This window comes from Palaemon carinicauda, chromosome 23, assembly GCF_036898095.1.
Source record: "Palaemon carinicauda isolate YSFRI2023 chromosome 23, ASM3689809v2, whole genome shotgun sequence".
Lineage (NCBI taxonomy): Eukaryota > Metazoa > Arthropoda > Malacostraca > Decapoda > Palaemonidae > Palaemon > Palaemon carinicauda.
In genome coordinates, this window is record NC_090747.1 from 65947469 (window position 1) to 65973789 (window position 26321).

The 26321-nt window shown below is 42.3% G+C and overlaps 1 protein-coding gene and 1 long non-coding RNA gene across 2 annotated transcripts in view; one reads left to right on the plus strand and one right to left on the minus strand.

The window, feature by feature from the left end:
* Positions 1-26321, plus strand: part of LOC137617144 (centrosomal protein of 104 kDa) — a 450090-nt gene that overhangs the window by 152770 nt on the left and 270999 nt on the right. The window lies entirely within an intron of this gene.
* On the minus strand, positions 10223-10813 carry LOC137617147 (uncharacterized). The gene is made up of 2 exons (XR_011039575.1): positions 10729-10813; positions 10223-10595 (listed from the first exon to the last, which is right to left on the minus strand). It is a non-coding gene; the product is annotated as an uncharacterized lncRNA (long non-coding RNA).

Sequence of the window (26321 nt, forward strand, 5' to 3'; positions counted from 1 at the left end):
ACAGTAAGAAGAAAACTATAGTAAGGGTTTTGGTACAGCACTGTATCTTCTAACACTATTGTGTTTTCTTGCACACCCCTTTGCTGTTGCCCTCAGATAGGAAGCTGAGTTCTTCCCTGTCTATTATCCAGGATTTTAAAATCATTGCTTAGGTTTGAGCTCCACCTGTTTCCTCTGGAAACCTTGCATTGGTTACTCCAGAAGAGATAAACCATTTTTGATTTTATTATCTGGAAGGCTACAACAATGGGTTGTGAGGGAAACACAAGTGTGTGTCTTTCCTTTCTGAATTGTTATGCTATACTATGCATATCCAGTGATACATAGTTCACTTGATACTCATGGAAATTTCTTCTCTTTACAGAAGGACACTCCGAAGTGGGGAAGTGCTTTCTGCAATGTCAGCAGCAAGAACCTCTGCGGACATGAGTTTTGTAGGAGACACGCAGCATACGCTGTCTCCAAGGATGATCTCCGGTATTGGGACCCTCAGGTATGTACTGTGTGCACTAACCTGATTAATGAGACAATTAAATAGCTAGGAAGAAGCTTCGTACCTGGGTAAGGGGCTTCCAAAAGAACACTTCTGGCCCTTATCTTCTAAGTGAGAAGATGAGGGTGTATCCTTTCCCTAAGGCATCAGCTGATGCAGTGATTCCCCAGCCTCAAGAGGAGATCCCCTAAGTTCAGATCCAGGTGGATGCTGAAGTCGCGGTCGCGATGCAAGACATCCAGCTAGATGACAGGATGTCTGATGTGGACGGGTGTCAGGAGGAAGACCTCCTGGCAGAAGCCCAGGATGAAGTTCAAGCCCCTCTACATCGGCCGGTCTCCCAGTAGAGCTGGGACAGGCCCTCTCTTCTATTGTTGGAATGATCCAAGAAATGCAGAAGGAGAATCAGGAGAAGGCGGCTGCAATGGAACTGCGAATGCAGTGCCTTGCAGAATCACATGGGCCCCAGAAAAAGCTCAATGTGAAAGACCTTCCCTTGTGCTCAGATGCTAACCCATGGAGGTATGCTGAGCACATGCCGATGATAACTGGAAAGATCGTCATCTCGGATAAGCTGGGCTCAGTTCCCCTGGAGGGTGGAATTCTGGCCCAGCAAGGCATCATATCCGGACTGTTATGTCCGGCTGAGGAAGGAACCAGCTTCAAAGGAGGAGACAGAGCCGAAGGAGGTCATAGTGATGGACCATGCTAAGGCTCAAGCTCTAATTTCATCCTCGATGAAAGAGAGGGGCTTCTCTAACTCAAAGGTAGCTGCATTGAATAGGAAGCTCCCTTCCTATGTGTCCTCGCCTACTAGAGCCTTCCCCTTTTTACAGAAAAGGTTTCTGGCTGTACTAAAAGCAATCGAGGCCGGCAAGTCTTGCCCCTCCCTAGAGGAGTGTAAACCCTTGTCGCTGGCCCTGCCTATGGACCACAAAGACTGGAAGAACGTCCATCTTACGTTCTCAGTGGGAAAGTTGGAGGCTGATATTGCCGGACGTCAGTTCGGCAAGGACCCCCCTAAGCTGTCTGACTTTCTTTTGCGAAGTGAGTTCGATACAAAAGAAAGACTGACTGCCTCAATGTCTCTTCAGACTACTCTCGAGACGATGGCAAGTGACCCCAAGGTCCATGAAATGTTCATGGTAGTGGCCAAGCCTCATCTGGCCACAGTGACGAAGGACCTTTATGGCTTCGTCAAGGCAAGGAGAGCTTGTAGGGAGTTCGTGTTTACCTCGGCTACGGTGAGGCACGAGCTAAAGAAACTAATCTCCTCCAACATTTGGGGAAAAGACCCTTTTTCCCTACCGACTTGGTCAAAGAAGCTGTTGATAAAGCCGCCTTGGAGAATAGAAACCTTCTCCAGAAGTGGGGCCTGGCTATCAAAAGAAAGTCTTCCCCGGATGAGGGTTCTCAACCAAAGAAGAAGACTATGAGGACTAGGCTACCGTCTCGGCCAGCCAAGCCTCTTAGACAGCAACAGCAACTGCAATTGCCATTGCCCCCAGTGCCCCAGATCGTGGCACAAACCCCGACCACCTTTCAGTGGGTACCCCAGGCCGTGTCGACACAGTCCACGGCATTCACCCCAGCGTTCGAAGGGCAGTCTACTTCCTTTCGAGCAAAGCCTAGAGGAGCAGCCAGAGGCTCGTCTAGACGCCCCTCAAGGGGAAGGGAACTCAGGGGTGGTCATGGTCAGGAAGGCAAGACCTCAGGACGGCAGTCCAAGCGAGGTGATACCGGTAGGAGGGAGACTTCTGAAATTTTGGGATCGGTGGACCTTCGATCCCTGGGCCCACAGCCTACTCAAGAATGGACTGGGCGGGAGCTGGTACAGCACTCCACCCCCGTGCCTTCGGTTTTTCCAACACTCCACCCCCGTTATGGAGGAGTACGTTCAAGAACTGTTGGAGAAAAAGGGTGAAGCCCATCAATTTCTAAGGGAGGCTGTTTTGTGTTCCCAAGAAAGACTCGGAAAAGCTCAGAGTCATTCTGGACTTGTCACCACTTAACAAGTTCATAGTGAATTGCAAATTCAAAATGCTAACACTGCAACACATAAGGGCCTTACTGCCCAGGAGGGCATATTCCGTCTCTATAGACTTGTCAGACGCCTACTGGCACATTCCAATTAGCCATCGACTCTCCCCCTACCTAGGGTTCAGGCTACAACGAAGACTATACGCCTTCGGAGCCATGCCATTCGGGCTAAACATAGCCCCAAGGATTTTTACGAAGCTTGCGAGCGTAGCTCTCAAACAATTTCGCCTAAAGGGAATTCAGGTAGTAGCCTACCTGGACGACTGGTTGGTGTGGGCAGCATCCGAGACAGAATGCTTGCAAGCTTCCAGTCAAGTGATCCAGTTCCTAGAGTACCTAGGCTTCAAGATCAACAGAAAAAGTCTCGACTTTCTCCATCTCAAAAGTTCCAGTGGCTGAGAATCCACTGGGACCTTTTGTCACACCGTTTCTCCACCTCGGCTAAGAAAAGGAAGGAGATAGCGGGTTCTGTCAAGAGACTTCAAGATTCCGAAAGGATATCAAGACACGAGCAGGAGAGAGTACTGCGCTCTCTCCAGTTTGCTTCGGTGACAGACCCAGTGCTAAGAGCACAGCTAAAGGATGCAATCGGAGTTTGGAGAAGTTATGCATCAAACGCGTGAAGAGATCTGAGAAGACCAGCCGCTTCGGCTAAGTACTCTTCTCAGGCCTTGGTCCCAAGCCAGACATCTAAAGAAGTCAGGTTCTTCTTCAGCCACCTCCCCCGTCGGTGACGATTCACTCAGACGCCTCGAAGGAGGGATGGGGAGGTCACTCTCATCGGAAAAAAGTCCAGGGGACTTGGTCCAGGCTATTCAAGACCTTTCACATAAAACTTTCTAGAAGCTAGGGCAGTGCTCCTTACCTTAAAGAAAGTCTCCCTGCGTCATTCGATCCACATAAGGTGGTGATTGACAGCGAGGTAGTTGTGAGATACTTGAATCGACAAGGATCGAGGTCACCACCTCTCAACCAGGTGATGTTGGCCGTCTTCCGATTGGCGGAAAAGAAGAAGTGGTACCTGTCGGCAGTTCACCTTCAAGGAGTCCGCAATGTGACAGCGGACGCTCTATCCAGGTTCACACCGATAGAGTCGGAATGGTCCTTAGACGCAGGATCATTCTCCTTCATTCTGAATCAGTCCCAGAACTGCAGATAGACCTCTTTGCGATGAAAGACAACAAGAAGTTGGCCCTGTACGTGCCCCGTACGAGGACCCCTTAGCGGAAGCAGTGGACGCGATGTCCCTCGACTGGAACAGATGGTCCAAGATTTATCTGTTCCCTCCTCACAAGCTTCTGTTGAGGGTCCTCAACAAACTGAGATCCTTCAAAGGGTAGCGGCAATAGTGGCCCCTAAGTGGCCGAACAGCGTGTGGTTCCTCCTGGCATTGGAACTGTAGCTGAAGTTTGTACCACTACCAGATCCAGTTCTGACCCAGCGAGCCCAGAAGTCAACTGTCTGCGCTTCATTACAGAAAACTCGGACCCTGCAGCTCATGATTTTCTCTCCCTAGCGGTGAGAAAGCGTTTCGGGATTTTGAAAGCCAGTATAGACTTCCTTGAGGAATATAAGTGCAAATCTACTAGAAGGCCATATGAGTCATCTTGGAGAAAATGAGTGGCCTTTTGTCAAGGCGAAGATTCCGCAGGAGATCTTGACAGACTTCTGCTTATCTTTTTTCCCCACCTCCATGGTCAAGGGTTGGCAGCGAACACGATTTCAGCGTGTAAGTCTGCTTTGACAAGACCCATTCTATATGCCTTCCAGGTCGACCTAGGTAACGAGATCTTTAATAAAGTCCCGAAAGCCTGTGCTAGGCTCAGACCTTCAGCACCTCCAAAGCCCATTTCATGGTCTTTAGACAAGTTCTTCATTTCGCTTCTCTGTTGAGCAATGAAGAGTGTGCGTTAAGGGATTTGACACAAAAAGTTATTCTCCTATTTTGCACTCGCGTCCGGGGCCAGGGTTAGTGAGATTGTAGCCTCTCGAGAGAGGCAGGTCGTGTTCAGTTCCTGGATGGGGAAGAACTGAACCTGTTTCCGGATCCTACGTTTCTCGCCAAGAATGAGTTACCCACCAACAGGTGGGGTCCCTGGAGAATCTGCCCTCTGAAAGAAGATGCATCTCTATGTCCAGTAGAATGCCTAAAGGTCTATCTTCATAGAACTTCAGACTTCAAGGGTGGTCAACTATTCAGGGGAGAAACATCAGGCTCAAATTTATCTCTGAATCAACTCAGAGCGAAAATCACATATTTTATTCGCAGAGCGGATCCTGACAATACACCCGTAGGTCACGATCCGAGGAAAGTTGCCTCATTCTTAAATTTCTTTAATTGTATGGATTTTGAACATCTCCGTTCATACACTGGCTGGAAGTCTTCCAGAGTGTTCTTTCGCCACTATGCGAAGCAAGTAGAGGAACTAAAAGAGATCTGTGGTAGCAGTGGGTCGCGGTGTTAACCCTACTGTTTAACTCTGCGAGGAACAGTGGTCTTAATTGGGACGATTAATTCCAGGGTGAGTGTGTAGTTACATACTGTACTACAAACTAAGTGAGGGCACTGTGTTGCCCATCCAGACTGTTCCATTTCCGAAGGTGAACCTAGCATAAGTGCAGACATGTGTGCCGAGCGTTTCTAACGCTAATGTCATTGATTTGTAATACAGGCTTTTATGACTTTGATACCTCGGTATCTTAAAAGTGACATCTAATGTTTTTCTTTCAGACAAACAAGCTCTGTTTACTATCATACTTATGCTTATAGTTTTGGGTTATCCTCTTCTTATATATATATATATATATATATATATATATATATATATATATAATTGTGGTTAACCTGTCTATTTATTGCCTGTCAATAATCTGGTTCTTGAGAACCTTGCGTCTCCTTCACCTGTGTCAATTTATTGGTATAATTGAGCATTCATTCTATGTACCTTATCTGGGATAATTCTAATAGAATTGTTCCTTCATGCAAGCTATGTTGCATTGGTTTTCCTCCTATGCGGATATAAAACCTTTGTCCAATACAAGTATTGTGCGGAAAACTGGTCGATATTTCATATTGACGCAGTGGTCCTTTACAAACTATGCTTTACTTAATATAGGGCGAGACCACTATATTAGCTTGCCTGGTATTCATACATAGATATATGTACTCTTCGAGACTTTTCCAGAGTCTAGTAGGACTCTTCCCTGTAGGGGGCAGGAAGCTCTAACATAGTTCATAGTTAGTTGAAAAGATGTATAACGGTAACATCTTAGGTCTCTAGGTCTAGTCGACCGGAAAAAATTACCTCCGGGGAGTACGGCACGTTCTGAGAATCCACAGATACAGTAATGCTCTGGTACACTTCCATCAGGACGACATGGCTTGAGCCCAAAAAACGGATTTTGAGCGAAGCGAAAAATCTATTTTTGGGTGAGATGGCCATGTCGTCCTGATGGACCCGCCCTTGCCTTTCTAAGAAAGGGCTGTAGGACCCCTCCCTACATACAGTATCTGTAGCACCTCGTGTACGCTACAAGGAATACAGATGGCGCCAGGATTGGCGCCAGGCACGCATACGAATCGGGGGATAGGGAAGCCTTGGGAGCGGCTCCCCTTTTTCTTTCCCGAATTCGTATCTCGTCAATCACCTCCTACGAGACGAAATCTCTGTCCAGGATGTAGATTGCCATGTGACGTGTCTAGAATACGTCCTCTGATATGTCGCGATATCCCTTTCACGAGGGATACTCGCTCCAGGAGTTAGAATTCCGGTACCTTAAGGTAAATTCTCTGGGAATATCGCCGTAGTTGTAATATACCCTAGGAAGCTACCCTATAGGAACTTCCATCAGGACGACATGGCCATCTCACCCAAAAATAGATTTTTCGCTTCGCTCAAAATCCGTTATATATATATGTATATTTATATATATATATATATATATATATATATATATATATATATATATATATATATATATATATACATATATATATATATGTGTGTGTGTATATATACATTACATGAATACGTTATATATATATATATATATATATATATATATATATATATATATATATATATGTATATATATACTATGTATATATGCATATACATATACATGTATATAAATATATATATGTATATATATGCATATACATATACATGTATATATATATATATATATATATATATATATATATATATATATATATATATATATATATATAGATATATATATAGATATATATATAGATATATATATATATATATATATATATATATATATAGATATTCATATATATATATATATATATATATATATATATATATATATATATATACATATATATATATATATATATATATATATATATATATATATATATATATGCAGAAGAACCACAGGGAAAATGAAAATACGGAATATACACTTAAGTCCTGACTAGTTTCGTGTTACTTCCTCAGAGGACTGATTTATTGAGAGAGGTTTCTTACAATTTATAGGGAAAGCAAAAGTACGAACATACATATAGAGATTTAGAGAACAATGACACTCCCTTACCCGCTACCTGGGCTTGACTCAAGTGTTGAGTAGGCGGAGTCCGCATGCTTGTTAGACACCTGCTAAAAAGGGTCATTTCTAGGGCGGGTATATTCTTGTTTTCTTCTTATTTTACTTTCATTACAATTATTTATATGTCAAAGCGGTAGCCTTATCTATATAAATACATAAGCAAAACATACACAAACATACAAATATATATACATACATATATATACATATACATATATATACATATATATACATATATACATACATACATACATATATATATACATACATACATACATATATATATGTATGTATGTATATATATATATGTATATATGTATATATATGTATATGAGCATCACGTTTTTCTGTGATTTTTACGCATATATATATATATATATATATATATATATATATATATATATATATATATATATATATATATATATATGAATGATAGTCAATACATGTGTCTGATAACTCACAAGAAAATTAAACTTAGAAAATAACAATTTAGCTGTATAAATATAAATTCATACCAGAAAAAAAATGTAAAAAATAAAATTTAAAGGTTACTTTAATGAGACCCTTTTATGAGCAGTTGATTTTACAAAATTCCCCAAAGTTAACATTTACTCACTGCAGCTTTGCGCATTTCCAGAGCGTTTCTCGCAAGTCCGTTTCTGATTTTTAATATATTGATAAAGTATTTATTTTTATTCGAGTCATTTGCTCCTTGAATGGTGCTAAGGATCTTCTAATGCATCGTTTGAGGATAAGGAAACTGTACTGGGTATTATTAAAACTAAAGCTATTAGATATTGTCAGACAATGAGTAACACAATGTTAGGTTACGTTTGTCTTCTCAAGTGATTGTAAAAGTTTTTCTCCAATTAAAGTGAATTTTGGAACCAGGAGAGGCAAGGGTTTCCAGAATTTATTATTGGGTGTGAAACGATTTATGAAGGTGATTACTAGGAGTAATGTCTCAGACGGAGGATTATTAAGTATGTCTTTAAAGCTTAAAATACTTACATTGATAAGAATGGTAATGGTATTTATATTCATTATCACCATCACTCAGTTCTTGTTATATAATGGCTCAGCCATATTAATATCGGTAAAGTAAATGAATTTTGCGTTTTGCTTTTATTATGTCGTCGGAGAAATCTATGGCGATATAGGAAAATTTATGCTTACTTGGAGTTTAAAAAGTTCTAGGAGGATTGTGTGGGGTATAAAATGGAAGTGACGTCATTTCAAATGAGTCTCAATTCCGAAATTATGATTTATGTAAGTAAATTGAGGTTTCTTTGAGAAAATGTTTTTTATCAAGTGAATAGGAATATTCTTAGTTTCCTCCTGTGATATTACGAAAACGTAAAATTCTGTAACAAGATCCTTACGAGAAACATTTTGGGAATGAGGTGTGCGTGTCACGGGACACAGTTATATAACTCGAGCCAATGAGCGTAGGTCTATAAGCTAAAACGTGCAATTGAAGACACGCTTCTGTTTTAGCCATCTGAATACACAACGCCGATGAAAGAGAAGCGAAGCTCCGGTGCCTGAAGGTTTGATACCTCGGGTCTCTAGTATGTCTAATCACGATAATTAAATATAGTAAGCCCCACTCTTTGCATGGGTTAGATACCAGAGATAGGCGCGAACAACACGATTTCTCGTATATTTGGTGCCCTAGGGTGGAATAACTCCTACCCTACCCTAACAACTCACTGCACTTTGCCTACACTCGGATAATTAACAAACTAACTGCCTAAAGCTGTTTTTACTAAGTTTCTATCGCAATATAAGTAGTTGGTAAATAAATCAGCAAATGTACAGTACATGTGCACACGTGTGCAATGCGTAATAAAGACGGTAAGGCTAGAGTCCAGTATGTAACGCTACAGTTCAGCAGTCGTTGCACTGACAAGAACTACAATTTTGCCCGAAGGTCATCATACACTTACAGTGTAACAACATAACACTAGTTATTGTTATCCTACGCACCTTTTGTATGTCTTTAATTGAATACAGAACTACTGAGATTTCTCCAAAATTAATACAGGCGAGTGTGGTCTGAAATGTAACAATTTAAAATACAAAAAAATTATAAAGTAAAACCTGCTTGATACTGCTTTATTGCACTAATTGTTTTTTTTTTTTTTTTTTTTTAAGTGTATATTCTTTTTAGATAGATAATACGATTTTGTTGTCGTAAGCCATCTTTATTATTTATTTTTTTACCTATAATACTTCGAGTCTGGTCATTAGTGTGAATAAAACTATTTAAGTCATAGTCCTAAAGAGCTCTAAGTTAGAGCATTGCAGCTACTTTATTTTCTGAACTAAAAAAAAAATCTAACAGTGATTCACTCATATATTCATAATTTTCCACTTGCGTATATGATCAAGCAACTTTTTATTGTGTTATCGTGAATTATATGCAGCATACAAGGGTAGTTAATGTTCATATAAAGTCTGTGTCGTTAGATTTTTCTGTATTTCGAAGCCCTTTTAAGCAGAAAAACTGTTCTATAGCTTGAAAACTTACATATATGATAACAATTTTACACCAGAATTTATAAGGCACACATCTGGCAGTCAGAGACTTATTATGATAATTTAACATTGTGACAATGTATTTGAAATAATAATTTTATTGGCAAGTAGTTATTTTGTGTTTGTAATGTAAGTTATTTTGGTCATCCCATGCTCACTTTATGTAAAGGTATTTAGAAGGACAATTCTACAGTTGTTACAAAACAAAGAAAAAAAAGTTTAATCATGTTATTTCTTATTGCGGACAAGGGATTCCTGTCCATTTGTGGCGGGATGTCGCAAGAATTCCCCCCCCCCCCCCCTTGGAATCACGAAACTGACAAATGTCTCCTCATCACAAACTTTCCCTTTACGTTATCAACTGGACTCTTAGACAGAAGGGGAATAAAAACAAACCATAACCTTAATACTATATTCCTTAAAACTAAAATACTTAACACAACAACCCATCCATAATCAATTAACACACTTAAAACTAATCATAAACTTAAACACTAAATATACAATAAACGTAACACCATTCAAATAAATAAAACAAACCCTAACAAACTTAAAATTAAACCGCACACCAACACCAAAATATGTATGTTTATATTATATATTTCATTGACACCAACACTCGTCCACACAAAGCCGAATCGTCTTTCACGGCACACTACCACAGCTTTGTGGTTTACAATACACTGTGTGACAATTTGCCACAACTACCTCCCTGATTGTGGTCCTGGATATCATCATCGTCATCATAATCTTCATCATCATCATCATAATCTTCAACATCATCATCATCATCGTCAATAGCAATAGAAAGTTCAATCAGTCGGGATCATCAACAATTATGCAATTCTGAGCAGTCGTATCAAGTTCCTTATCATAAGCCAGATCATCAACAATCAATTCCACATACAAGTTAAAATCTCTCCAAGGAAGGAATCACGGCCTGCAAATGAAAAAAGAAAAACTTACGAACCCTCCTAGCTAACTAAACTATTGCACTATAATCAAACATAAATAATAAACTTGTTTCTATTATTCAGAATCACTCCTATCAAAGATAAATAAATTGTACTTACTGTTGAAATAAACAAATACTTCCACGCTGGTCGAAATAATATAAATTATATCCAGCACTCAAATCCCAACTGCCTCTTCCTGCAGTCAAATAAAAAAGAGCATTCGCCCAAGACATTTACCACTGTCCTAACCTAGCTAAAAACATAAACAAACAGCCTCATTTATACCAACAGTGTTTCTCACAACAACCAATCATTACACTAACTACCTCTCTCTCTCTCTCTCTCTCTCTCTCTCTCTCTCTCTCTCTCTCTCTCTCTCTCTCGTTTGATTTGGCAAAAAAAAGATAAATAAAAATAAAACGAAAATTAATCCTCCACACAGTCTCATTTGTACGCAAAGTTTTTTCTTCTTTACGAATCTCTTATCCCATCTAGGTAGTAGGTTGGCCAGGGCGCCAGCCACCCGTTGAGATACTACCACTAGAGAGATATGGGGACCTTTGACTGGCCAGACAGTAATACATTGGATCCATCTCTCTGGTTACGGTTCCCTTTCCTAATTGCCTACACATATACCGGATAGTCTAGCCTATTCTTTACATATTCTCCTCAGTCCTCATACACCTGACAACACTGAGATTACCAAACAATTCTTCTCCACCAAAGGGGGTTAACTGCTGCACTGTAATTGTTCAGTGGCCATTTTCCTCTGGGTAAGGGTAGAAGAGACTCTTTAGCTTTAGTAAGCAGCTCTTCTAGAAGAAAAACACTCCGGAATCAAACCATTGTTCTCTAGTCTTGGGTAGGGCTATAGCCTCTGTACCATGGTCTCTCACTGTCTTGGTTTACAGTTCTCTTTATTTTTTTTCCTATTCTTTTGTTAAAGTTTTTTAGTATATGTAAGAAATATTTATTTTAATGTTACTGTTCTTGAAATATTTTACTTTTCCATGTTTCCTTTCCTCACTGGGCTATTTTCTCTGTTGGAGCCCCTAGACTTATAGCAGCATGCTTTTCCAGCTAAGGTTGTAGCTTAGCAAGTAATAATAATAATAATAATAGATTTTCTTCTGGGATTTAATTAACCTTTTGTTATATTAGCAGAGTGCTCATCAAATATGGTATTTTACTCTCGTTTGCTGAGGAATTTTTATGGCCATCTGGTCTGCTATTAAGGATAATTTTTGAGTGAACCATTTATTTTATATGAGGAGGAAATAAGTTTTATGCTCATACATAGTTTTATTTAGTTATTCATATAAAATATTTGCAAACACGTGAATGCGTGTACACGTATACGTTTCCTTCTCTATATCTGTAAAAACTCTCTATCATTCGTATTAATCCATTTGTCGAAGTATCCCATGCAAGATGGGCTTCTGCGTCATCTATTTTCCTGAACAATTTGTACTCCTAACCTATCAGAGAAAATTTCCTTCTTTCCGTCGTATAAAAAATAAATTCTTGTGATCGTGATATACTCTCAGAAATTATTTCCGTTTTTTTTCTTTTTTTTTTCTCTTTTTTTTTTTCATACCACCTAAAATTCACTTAAATACGATTTTTGCACTTGCACCTAAAGAATATTTTCCTTTTTCATCTACAGAGTATTTTTCTTTTCATATGACGTTTTCATTCTATTTGAAGATTTTTTTTTTTTATCTTATTTACGTATTGTTCATATTACTCTTCTTTCCAGGATTATTACAGTACATTTTCAAATTCCCACTTTCCTTTCTCGTGGCTTCTGAAATATTTTCATAATTACTGTATTTACACTTTTCGATACTTTATATAAATCATATTAGTGAAAAGAAATTCTATATATTTCATGCTGAGTTCTTACTTCTCCAAAGCAATTTTCATCATGTTACTTATGATTAGCAAATGCATTATATTAATTGTTCTTGTAAATTTAAAGTATTATGAAAATTAATAGTGGAATGATATATCTATAGGGAAAATAGATTTATGCACAGATGAAATAATTGAACGTTTCCCACAATATGTGAATATGCAATTTCCTAAGTTTCTGTAGTAGTTTAAATTCAAAATTATTTATTTAACAATATTTTCAATAAAAAACTCTCCATGTCTTTTCCTTTATTATCTTAATTATTACTTTTTATAGTATGATTGTTATTGTTATTACTATTTTTGTAAATTACAATGTTCAATATTGGTTCGTTATATCTTTGTAAATCTGTAGATATCGGGCTTTCCAATATTTTTGCGAGATCATATTCTAACTAGAACGATGATTTAACAAGTGGAATTCACGGGTAGAAAAAAAAATCCATGGATTTTAGCAAAGACTATTCACTGTGATTTCTTATCGGAATCCAATATTTTCAGGATAACTGAAGCACCCAGGTCATGCCTACAGAATCTGGCCAATTGCCCTTTGGCCAGAGCTTGCACTAGACGTGTTTTTCAATCCACTATTTCAAATTCAAATCTCTCTCTCTCTCTCTCTCTCTCTCTCTCTCTCTCTCTCTCTCTCTCTCTCTCTCTCTCTAAAAACCATTTATATATTATACTGAATCACTGAATTTTACAGAAATCCTTTACGGTATAAGTAGGGTAAGGCAATTTTGGACAAGTAAGGCAAATATTGGACAGATGCAATATCTCTAAAACTATATATTAATATGTCTGGTTTTAAAAAGTATCAAGTACCCCTAAAAAAACTGTTGAATATGTGTGTCCAATAATTGCCTCACCTTCATTTTAGGGTTTCTCAGAAATAATACATGAAATTATTTTTTCCAAAAACAAAATAGTGGATGATGCTAAAGGAAGGTTTAAAATAAAAAATGAATGAAAAAATTTGGAATATCTAGTGTCCAATTTTGCCTCGCCTTGAGAAATGGTAAGGTAATTTTGGACACTTAATAAAAAAAAAAAAAAGAAATATCCAAATCATAATGTTGTTATTAAGTAATAGATTTTGTAAAATATCTATCTATCTATCTATCTATCTATCTAACTATACATATAACGGATTTTGAGCGAAGCGAAAAATCTATTTTTGGGTGAGGTAGCCATGTCGTCCTGATGGAAGTTCCTTCTTAGTAGCTTCCTTGGTTATATTTGACTACAGTGATATATCCCAGAGAATTTTACTAAAGGTATCCAGAATTCTAACTCCTGGAGCGAGTATCCCTTATATATTTTGATAGGGATATCGCATAATATCAGAGGATGTATTCTTAACACGTCGCATAGCTATCTACACCCCTAATAGTGTTTACGCTTCGAGAGGGGAAAGTGGCAAGAATTATAGGAGAGCCATTATTAAGGCAACACTCCTACTGTACTGTAATTGGGCGCCAGCCCGCCTCTGCGTGGCGCCATCTAGTCATTCTTTGTAGCGTTACTTAGGTGTTACAGATACAGTATATTAGGGAGGAATTCATTATCCTTTGTCAAAAAGAGGGTGGGTCCATCAGGACGGCATGGCTACCTCACCCAAAAATAGATTTTTCGCTTCGCTCAAAATCCGTTTTTTGGGCTCAGGCCATGTCGTCCTGATGGAAGTTTACCAGAGCATTAATGTATCTGTGGATTTTCAATAGTGCCATCATCTTGAGATAAATTTTCCCTGGTCGTCTGGACCTAGAGACACTTGATGTTACCGTTATACATCATTCAGCTGATCATGGACTATGTCAGTGCTTTCTGGTCCCTACAGGGAAGTGTCTGGGAAAACTCTAGGAAAAACCCGAGAATTGATCTGTATAGGTTACAGATACCTCCCGAGTCTGTTTGTTCATAGAGACAGATAGACAGGTTTACATTCGTGTAGGAAACCTTAATTCAATGAGGTAAACAAGTTAATACAATCAGTCAATACTAGTGACTGAACTTAAAAGCATAACAAATTATCTGAAGAATGTTTGCTTGGAACAGTAATAACATTAGTTCCGAATATTTTTCCAAATTTAAGAGGATAAAAAGATGCTCTGACACCCTTTATTGAATGGTTTAGTATATTTGGGGTGAAATGAGACGCAAAGATTCCTACTATTGTTTATTACAATAGAATATAGAAATCATGGTTGTAACATTTACAATCAATCACATTTTTCGCTGAAAATATCTGTGTAAAAGCATAATAAGTAACAACAGAAAATTTTTATAAACTTTCATCTGAAAAGGAAACACAAGCCACTCTATGGGAAATATGGAATATTTCACTTTGGATTCTGTTGTTACAAGGAACACTTGCATACGAATATGCATGGCACATCTGTCAGTCTATTATGCTTAATGTCACCCGTGTAATTAGAACAGTCTATAGTGTCATGCACTAGACACATCACTCAACATGATACACCTTAAGAGTCTATCATATACACCCTTCACTAAAAGTCCCAAATAGTGCACTGTTCTTCGCAGAGATCAAGCACCAGGTTTTAGTACACTACCTGCTGCCACCACAAAATGTTTGATCTCCTGTAGTTGTTTCGCGTAGAGCTTGAAGAAGACTGGATGACTTCCATCCAGTGTAAGCGCGAAGACTTTCAAACGACATAGTTTAAAAGAAACTTAGAGACGAAGCAACTTTTCTCGGATCATGACCTGCGGGTGTACTATCTGGATCCGCTCTGCGAATGAAATAGGTGATCTTCGCCCTTAGTTGTTTCAAGGATAATGTCGAACCTGATGTTTCTCCCCTGACAATCTGACCTCCCTTAAAGTCTGAAGTTCTACAAAGATAGACCTTTAGGCATTCCACTGGGCATAGGGATGCTTCTTCCTTCAGAGGGCAGATTCTCCAGGGACCCCACTCTTAGTGGTCAGCTCGTTCTTGACGAGAAATGTTGGGTCTGGAAAAATGTTCAGTTCTCCGCAGTCTGTGAACTGAATGTGGCCATCATCCCTCAAGAGGGCCACTATTTCGCTAACTCTGGCTCCTGAGGCTAGTGCAAATATGAATATCACCTTTTGAGTAAAGTCTTTTAGAGAGCAATCTTCGTTGTTCAAGGTTGATGCTAAGTGAAGAACCTTATCCTAGGACCATGAAATGGGCTTTAGAGGGGCTTCGGGCTGAAGTTTAGCGCAGGCTTTTGGAATCTTGTTGAAGATTTCGTTGGAGAAATCTACCTGGAAGGCGTACAGCACGGGTCTGGTTAGGGCAGATTTGCACCTAGCAATCGTATTGGCTGCTAACCCTTTTTCATGGAGATGGATGAAGAAGGATAAACAGAAATCCGTAGTAATCTCCTTTGGTTTCTTTGCCTTAACAAAGGTGACCCATTTTTTCCAGGAAGACTCGTATTATCTTCTTGTTGACTTTGACTTGTATTCTTCCAAGAAGTTAATAGTGTCCTTTGAAATCCCAAACCTTTTCTTGACTGCTAAGGTGAGAAAATCATGAGATGAAGGTTCCGGGTTTTCTGTGATGAAGCTGAGACAGTCGATTTCTGCACTTGTTGAGTCAGAACTGGGTCCGGCAACGGGATCAGCTTCAGGCGTAGTTCCGTTATCAGGGGGAACCAGACGCTGTTGGGCCACTTGTGGGCCACTATTGCTGCCGTTCCGTGAAAGGATCTCAGTTTGTTGAGGACTTTCAGCAGAAGGTTGGTTGGAGGGAACAGGTAGATCTTGGACCATCTGTTCCAATCTAGGGACATTGCATCCGTTGCTTCCGCTAGAGGATCCTCGTACGGGGCTACATACCGGGGTAGCTTCTTGTTGTCGCTCGTTGTGAAGAGGTCTACTTGCAGTCCTGGGACTTTGCATAAGATGAAGGAGAATGATCTTGCATCTAGGGACCATTCTGACTCTATCGGGTTGAACCTGGTAAGAGCGTCCGCCGTCACATTGCGGAACCCTTGAAGGTGAACTGCTGACAAGTGCCATCTCTTCTTCTCCACTAGCCGGAGGATGGCCAATATTACCTGATTGATTTGAGGCGATCTCGAGCCCTGTCAATTTAGGCATCTCATTACAACCTCGCTATCTAATACCAGTCGGATGTGGATTGAGCACCGAAGTTTCAGTTTTTTCAGTGAAAGAAAAACTGCCATGGCTTCCAGAAAGTTGATGTGGAAGGTTCTGAAGAGGGAAAACCAGGTTCCTTGGACTTTCCGATGGTGAGAATGGCCTCCCCACCCTTCCTTCGAGGCATCCGTGTGAATGGTGACTGACGGTGGAGGCGGTTGTAAGGGTAACTTCTTCTTTAGATACTTGGCCTCCGACCATGGCTTGAGGAGGGATCGCAGACGATTCAGTATCGGTCTTTTTAGATCTCTTCGAGCGTTTAAAGCGTATTTTCTCAAAACTCCTGATGCATCTTTTAATTGAGCTCTCAATATTAGGTTTGTCACTGAGGCGAACTGGAGAGACCCCTGTTGCCTTCTTGATATCCTGGCAGATTGAAGGAGTCTTTTGACAGATCCCGCTATCTCTCTCCTCTTCTTTGATGGGAGGGAGAGGCAGTGTGACTCTAAGTTCCAGTGGACACCCAGCCACTGGAACTTCTGAGGTGGAGATAGTCGAGACTTTTCCAAGTTGATCTTGAATCCTAGGTGTTCCAGGAATTGGATCACTTCCTTGGAGGCTTGCGTGCACTCTTCTTTGGATGCTGCCTACACCAGCCAGTCGTCCAGGTAGGCTACTACCTGAATTCCCTTTAGGCGTAGTTGATGAAAGACAGCATTCGCAAGCTTGATGAATACCCTTGGGGCTATGTTCAGACCGAAGGGCATGGCTCTGAAGACGTATTGTCTTTTCTGTAGCTTGAATCCTAGGTAGGGGGAAACTTGACGGTTCATTGGAACGTGCCAGTACGCATCCGTCATGTCTATGTAGACTGTGTATGCCTTCCTTGGAATTTGATGGACTTTGCCCTCCTTACAACTCTATTGTCTAAAAGTTCCTGAACGTATTCTTCCAATAAGGGGGTTGAATGTTGAAAGAATTGAGGGAAGTTCGGTAGAGATGTATTTCAACTCCACCCCAGTCCATTCTTGATTAGGCTGTGGGCCCAGGGATCGAAGGTCCAGCGATCCCGGAAGAGGAGAAGTCTCCTTCCTACCGGTAGCATCTCACATAGAGTGCTGGTTGGAGGGTTTGCCTCCTTGGCCACGTCCACCTCTGTTGCCCCTACCTCTAGAGGGGCATTTAGAGGATCCTCGAAAGGAACCTTGAGATCTCGGCCTAAAGGTCGTCGATTGCCTTTCAAAGGCTGGGGTGAAGACAGGCGACTGAGTTGCCACTGGTTGGGGCACCAGCTGGAAAGTGGTGGGTGGTTGTGCCACTGTCTGGGGCACCATGGCCACGGGGAGCTGTTGTTGTTGTCAAGGACGAGAGGGCACTCTGGGTTGTTTTGTCTTCCTTTTTGGCTGGGGACCCTCTTCAGCGGAAGACTTTCTTTTGGAGGACAAGCCCCACTTGGAGAGAAGATTCCTGTTCTCCGTTGCGGCTTTTTCCATGACCTTTTTAACCACTTCACTTGGGAAGAGGTCTTTTCCCCAGATGTTGGAGGCTATCAGCTTCCTTGGTTCATGTCTCACCGCAGCTGAGGCGAACACGAACTCTCTGGAAGCCCGGCGGGCCTTAATGAAATTATATAGGTCTTTGGTGACCGTTGCCAAAGACCATGAACATATCTGGGGTCTCGGGAACACTAGTCATCGTCTCTAACCCGGTTTGTAGAGACATAGAGGCGGCAAGTCGTTCTTTGGTCTCCTGCTCCCTGGGCAGGTGAAAGTCCGACACCTTTGGGAGGTCTTCACCAAACTGACGTCGAGCAATGTCAGCCTCCAGCTTCCCGACTGAGAAGGTGTTATAGACATCCTTCCAGTCCGCATCGTCAGATCGTAGGGCAAGGGAAAAGGGTTTACACTCCTCGAGTGTAGGACAAGGTTTTCCTGCCTCGACTGCCTTCAAGGCTGCCTTAAACCCTTTCTCCATAAAGGGGAAGGCACGGGAAGAATCAGCAATGAAGGAAGGGTGCTTCTTGCTGAGAGCCGGCACCTTGGAGCTAGAGAAGGCCCTCTCCTTCAAGGTTTTGGTAAACAAGGCTTGGGTCTTGGGGAGGTCAAGAATAATGACCTCTTTTGGCTCTGTTTCTTTTTTATAAGAAGGTTCCATCCTCAGGCGGACGTAACAATCCGGATAAGCCCCTTTGCTGGGCCAGAACTCCACATCATCTACTGGGACAGTACCCAGTTTCTCGGAGAGGAAGATCTTCCCCCCTGACATCGGCATGTGCTCAGCATACCTCCAAGGATTGATGTCAGAAAAGGCGAGAAGTTCTTTGATGTTTAGCTTCTTGGGGGCTAAACACATAGACACGAGCTGGTGCATTTCAGTCCCTAGAGAAGCCTCCTTCTCGGACGACTGCTTTTGCATGTCCTGGAACATGGACAAAAGTGAATGCAGCGTATTGGTGATTGAGTCTAGCTGGGGAGCAGAAGAAGAAGTCGACGGAACAGGGCCAGCCACCGTAGCCGAAGAAACCGAAATTGTTTTGGCTTTCTCTTCGTCGTCTTCCGGAGGAAAGACAGTTTCTTGCGCCAGTTCTTCCACTAAGAGACTACGTTCAGTCTCCTCGGAGACAACTGACATGTTGTCTTCTAAATCGATGTCCTTTAAGGCATCGGATACATCAGATTCTACCTGAATCTGGACGAGGGGAATCTCAGGTTGAGCCTGGGGAACAATTGCATCCAAAGATGCCCTAGGGAACAGACAAACCCTCATCTTCTCATCAGGAAGATATGGGCCAGAGGTGTTCTTCTGAAAACCTCTGACCCATTTTCACAGCGTATCTTTTGCTGCATCCCTCTGACTCTGTGGACTTCTGATCATCAAAAGCCTCTTTTACCAGTTTGTCACAAACAGTACATACCTTTGGGTCCCAATATTTCATAGATCACTTCGTAATTGCGCAGCGCGCGTGGGTCCTGCACATATCATGGCCGCAGATGTTCTTACTGCGGACCTTGCAGAAATGGTTCCCGCATTCGGGATGCTCCTCCTGTAAAGAAAGAAAAGCATATAAGTATTTGGTGAAAATCTCAGATTTCATCATACAGATTCATAAATTTTTATTTAGCTTAGGATAGTGTAAGGTAGAAAAAGGGAAATACACCCACATGTGCCTCCTGTCCAGCCCATTGCTATGACCTCCTCGAATATTGAACAGTAAATTCTTGATGAATTATATGGGAAGATAATATCCTTGGATATAAAGTGTAATCTTAACACTGTCTTCCGGATTGAATATTAGGGATTTTTTAATAATGGATATCATCCATTAATTAAGCAGAGAGAATCGCTCTCTAGAGGTGGTGGTCTCACAATAGGCTGCCCATGAAGCACCTTGTAGGTTGAAATTTTTTTTTTTTCTTTTTTGTATAGTCTACAGTACAGACCATTGCCGTGAGTACTGTGTGCCTGCCGGCATACGCCGGCATTCCCCTGGGCTATGGAAGGTATGTACTGCCTTCAAGATAAGGGGTGGCAGGTCGCCGGAAGTTGCTCCGCTGCCGGCAGCCGGAGGGTCCCTCTATCAAGGTGGACCCGCCAGCAGCCGTCGGAAAATGTCTGTAGACTTTGGATGACCGGCCGCCGGCAGTCAACATGGTTGCTGGCGGCTGGCCAGAGTGTGTGCCGGTTGCTGTTGGGTCGCCAATCAACGGTACCCCATGGCAAGTGGCGGCAGAGCAAACTGACGGCGGACAGTCGTCCGAGATGGCTGCTGGCAGTCGGCCCAGGGTTGATGAAAGAAAAAGAAAAAGCGTGGATGGAAGGAAATCAAAGGCTCAGCCTTGCAGACCTTCATCCGGAATGAGGGTTCATATGGAAGGGGGAATATATTCGGTCTTCCATCCAACCATAACCCATACATATGGTAGTAGGGTCATGGAAGGCAGTCCAAGGGAGGACTGAAGAACACTCTAAAGAAGAAGGAGGATCCCTGCCAGCAGCCGGCTCAGCCGGCGGCAGACAGGGAACCTCAAGCCAATTCCACCAACTACCCATAGGGTCGATTGTAGAATGATGTCCAGGATGTGTGAAGGCTAGGCCAACACCAAAGGACAGTAGGGGAGGGGTAAGGGTCCCGTAGGTGAGGTAACACCTAGAAGGCACTACCTAACCTAAGAGATTCTGATCCGTAGTAAAAACAACCTTAATGGCCGGGGAATTCAATTCCCCAGGTTGGGTTAGTCTTAAGCGGGGAACAGAATCTAGTGCCGGAGACCCTAAGCAAGGGAAGAATTCAATTCTTCTGCCTAGGACCTGCCGGTACAGGACTGTCTGCTAGGCCATGGAAAGGAGGAATTATCATATAATGCCTCCAGGGTATGGCCTAGGGAGGTCTAGCCTCCTGCATAGGCAACCTAACCTGGCTTGGGAAATCATTTCACCAAGACGGACGGTTGTCAATGACAGACATTTTACTCTGATGTCCCATTCTAGGCTCAAAACCGACTCAGTGGTTGAGAGAAAGAAACGGGAATACCCCGGTAAAGATTTGCCAGAACACAGTTCAAAGCAAAGCCAACCGGAGTTAGCCTAGGCTAGTCAGAGGGAATAGGAATTGCTCTTAAATCTCGCAAGGAGATTGGTATCGCCTTAAAAGGTGAAGGAGGTGTCAGTCTCCACCTAAAAAACGATACAAGAGCAATTGGGGACATGTATGGAAGTATACTAAAGCCCCTAGGCTGGTAGCCTAGGCACAGTGAGAATCGGTCACCGAAACTCTCTCGTATACTATCTTGGAAGAGGAAAATTTTTATGCAGTAATATCTTAATTGTATAAAATATTGCCTGAGCTTCAATAAAACTTTACCAGGAAGGTTATATCATGCATGAGGAGTGCAGGTGCCTAGGCTAGGAAGCCTAGCACTCATGGGGCTCGGTCATAATTCAGCCAAATCCACGACAACAAGGGCATAATATAAAAATCCCTAGCTAATTTGCTAAATAGCTAAAAGTTATTAAAGCGATAAATGCCGGGAAAGTCGTTCTGGCTAGCTAAATGTACATGCAAAGAACGACCGCGTCCATGATGCCATCCGGCTGGCAACAGCTCTTGTTACGTTGATTACGATCTTAATTCGAGGAAAAAACTGGCAAGAGCTTAGATTTATACAATTCAAAGATAATACTTAACTCTCCAGAGGCAGATGAGGCTGGGGAAGACATCATCGCAGCAGAACAAACCAAAATAGCGAGAGATAACACGGGATGAACACCGGTCTAAGGCGCTACAATAGAAAGAATGACTAGATGGCGTCGCTCAGAGGCGGGCTGGTGCCCAATTACAGTACAGTAAGAGTGTTGCCTTAATAACGGCTCTCCTATAATTCTTGCCACTTTCCCCTCTCGAAGCGATATCCCTTTCAAAATATATAAGGGATACTCGCTCCAGGAGTTAGAATTCTGGATACCTTTAGTAAAATTCTCTGGGATATATTACTGTAGTCAAATATAACCAAGGAAGCTACTAGAAAGGAACCTCCATCAGGACGACATGGCCTGAGCCCAAATATATATATATATATATATATATATATATATATATATATATATATATATATATATATATATATATATATATATATATATTTTTGGGCTTAGGCCATGTCGTGCTGATGGAAGTTCCTTCATTAGTAGCTTCCTAAGTATATGTGACTACAGTGATATATCCCAGAGAATTTACCAAAGGTATCCAGAATTCTAACTCCTGGAGTGAGTATCCCTTAAATTTCTTCAAGGGATATCGCGTAAGGACGTAACTTGACACATCTCATAGCTATTTACACCCCAAATAGCCTTTCACTTCGAGAGGAAAAAAAGTGGCAAGAAAATAAGAGAGTCGTTCAAGGGGTAAAACTGTTCGACTCTCCTAAAGTACTGTCAATAGTTCGGCCATCCGACGCATCACGGCGCCACCAAACCATTCTTTCGTTCGTAGCTTTGCTGACCAGTTTTTCCCTGTGTTATCTCGCTATTTTCGAAGCTTTTCTGCTTGAATTATGGATTCCCCAGCTTCATCAGCTTCTGGAAAGTTAAGTAATATCTTTGAATTGTGTAAATGTAAGCTCTTGCCAGTTTTGCTTTTCGATTGATATCGTAATTAACGTAACAAGAGCTGCTGCCAGCCGGATGGCGTCATGACGCGATCGTTCTTTTGTTCATTTAGGTAGCAAGAACGATATTCCCAGCTTCCTTGCTTTAATAACTTTAGTTATTTAGTATTTCAGCTAGGGATTTTTATATTATGTCATTGTTGTCGTGAATTTGGCAATAATTTCGAGCCTCACGAGTGCTAGGCTTCTAGCCTAAGCACTTTCACACCTCATGCATGATATAACCTTCATGGTAAAGTTGTATTGAAGCTCAGGCAATATTTTGTACAATTAAGATATTACTATTTTCTTTTCCTTTTCCATTATAGTATACCAGAGTTACGTAGAACGTTCTCTAAGCTCTCTAGCTTAATAGCTTTAGTGCTTTAGTATACTTTATATGTCCCCATTACTCTTGTATTGTCTTTAGGGGTAAGATAGATATCATTGCCCCTTTAAGTCAATACTATCTCTATGAGTCATAAAAGTAATTCCCTTTCCCTCTGATTAGCCTAGGCTATCCTCTGTTAATTTACTGTAACCTATGGTTGGGTAAATTTTCTGGGGCGTTTCGTTTCCCTCTCCTTTTCTCTGAGCTGGCAACTGAGTAGCTTATCAGCATTGAGTTTGGAGTTGGGGACAGGACATCAGAGTAAGTCTGTGTTGGCATCTAGCTACCTGGATTTATACCCGCAACTGAGTAGCTTGTTGGTATTCCAGTAGGGCTAGTTGCTGTTCAGGAGGCTTGCCTCCCTAGATCTTGTAGAGGTTATTGTTGCACAATTTCCTCTTTATGGTCTAGCAGACAGGAGGATAGGTTTCTTCCCGGTTTAGACTCCTGGTATGAGATTCTGTTCTCTTGAGTTCGTTTTCGGATGTTCTCTCTTTGCCTAACCCAACCTGGGGAATTGACTTCCCCTAGTTGAGGCTTATACGAGGACAGAATCCTTCAAGTTAAGTAATGCCTTAGGGTATTGCTTTACTTATGGACTTTTCACACCTTCCCCGCTATCTCTTTCGTGTTGAATGATCCAACACCCTTATGGCCGTGGTTCTACATAGGCTCCTCTGGACGTCTGTAGACCTGGCATGAGTTTTTCTGTCAGTGCCTGGTTGGGTTACTGACAGATAACCTCATATCTTTGAGTGTTCCTTAGAGTCCTCCCTTGGACTGCCTTCCATATCCCTTAAGATGGGATATGGTTGAGTGGAAGCCCGAATTGATTTCCCTCTTCCACTGGCACACTCTTTCAGGATGTAGACGTCATAGCTGATTCTTTGCCGTCTTCTATCCTTATCTTTCTCTCTTTCTTTCTACCATGGGCTGTAGTCGGCAGTTATTCTGCCGACAATTTGGGTTGGCTAGGCTAACAGTTCGCTGTTTCTCTTACCTCAGACATCGTTGTTCGATGCCGTTGGTGAGTGGGTAGGCCTGCCTGCCGGCAACTGAGTAGCTTGTCGGCAACTGGCCAAGGCCTTCCACCCATAGTGTAGCCAGCATTGGCTAGCAGGCCCGGCAGAGCCGGCCTGCTGACTTATGCTGACTAGCCCATCATGCCGACAATGTCTACAGGTCGACACTATATTTTTATTTGACGGTAGTTGCTGGTAGCCTCGGCAGACGCCTGCCAGCCGGCATTTACCAACTGGCCCTTCATACCGACGACATCGGCAGGGCCAGCAGCGTCGGCGGGGCCGGCAGCGTCGGCGGGGCCGGCAGCGTCGGCGGGGCCGGCAGCGTCGGCGGGGCCGGCAGCGTCGGCGGGGCCGGCAGCGTCGGTGGGGCCGGCAGTGTCGGCGGGATCTGCAGTGTCGCGCTGTCGCCGGCAACTGCTGTATCCAGAAAAATATGATAAAATTTTTCCAACCTACAAGTGGTTCTTGTGTAGCCATTTGTAAGACCATCATAGAGAGATGATTCTCTCTTATTTTAATGGTTATATCCATTAAAATTATCCACTGTTTTCAACATTATGAGAGGTTGTGTCAAGTAGACACTATATATCTTGGATATTCCCTCTGTTATTTAATTCCTTGTGAATTTCATGGTTCAATACGGGAAGGGGTCATAGCAAATGGCTGGATGGGAAACACATGTGGGTGTCTTTCCTACTATAGCTTATCCTATCCAAGCTAAATATAATAAATATATTATTTTGAAATTTGGGAATTTCACAGAAAACTCATTTGCTTTTCTTTTCTTTACAGGAGGAGCATCCCGAGTGCGGGAACAACTTTTGTAGGGTCCGCAGCAAGGACTTCAACGGACATGGCGTGTGTAGGTGTCACACCCGCTGTTCTGTCACCAAAGGGGCTCTCAAGTACTGGGACCCAGAGGCTTGTACTGTGTATGACAAGTTGGTTAAGGAGGCTTTTGATGATCAAAAGTCTGCGGAGTCTAGGGATACAGCTAGGATTACGCTGCGGAAATGGTTTAGAGGTTTCCAAAAGAATACCTCGGGCCCATACCTTCCTAATGCTAGGATGATGGACTGTCTCTTCCCCGGAGCTCGTGACGAGGCCATCATTCCCCAGACTAAACCTGCGATCCCCTTGGTGCAACTCCCGGTTCAGAAACCTGGAGACCCTGACATGGCGGATGCTTTGGAGAGCGTCCACCTGGACGACAATATGTCTGTCGTTTCCGAGGAGACTGAGAAGAATCTCCTCGTAGAAGAGTTAGAACAGGAGGCAGTTGTTCCTCCTTCTAACGAGGTTGAGAATGCTGAAGCGGTATCGGTTTTTTCAGCGGCTGTGGTGGAACCAGCTCCATCAACCTGTTCGCAACCGCCTCATCTGGAGGCCCTTACGACCACCTTGCAATCTCTGATGTCGATGGTGTACGACTTGAAGAAGAAGTCGTCAGAGAAAGAGACTACTTTCCGATCAGAGATCTAGCAATTGGTTTCCTCGCGCTTAGCCCCGAAGAAACTAAATGTAAAGGACCTCCCTGTGTTCTCCGATGTTAACCCGTGGAGGTACGCGGAGCACATGCCTATGTCAGCAGGCAAGATTTTCCTTTCGGAGAAACTGGGTACCGTCCCAGTGGAGGAGGTAGAGTTCTGGCCGAGCAGGGCATCCTACCCGAATTGCTATGTCCGGCTCAGAACTGAACCGGCATCCAAAGAAGAGACGGAGCCCAAGGAAGTAATTGTCCTTTAGCTCACTAAAGCACAGGCTTTGTTTTCCACAAAGCTAAAGGAGAGGGCATTCACTTGCTCAAAGGTGCCGGCATTAAGCAAGAAACACCCATTGTTTATTGCTGACCCTCAACGTTTAAAGCAGCTCTGAAGGCTGTGAGGGCAGGAAAGCCCTGCCTCACACTGGAAGAAAGCAAGCCTCTCTCCCTCGCTTTTCCTTCAGATGACAAGGACTGGAAGGACGTTCAGGTTACCTTCTCAGTTGGGAAGCTGGAGGCCGATATCGCTGGACGTCAGTTCAACGAGGACCTCCCAAAGCTGTCTGATTTTCTCTTGAAGAGAGGACATGAGACAAAGGAGCGCTTGGCAGCGTCCTTGTCTTTGCAAATGGGGCTAGAAACGATGGCTAGCATCCCGA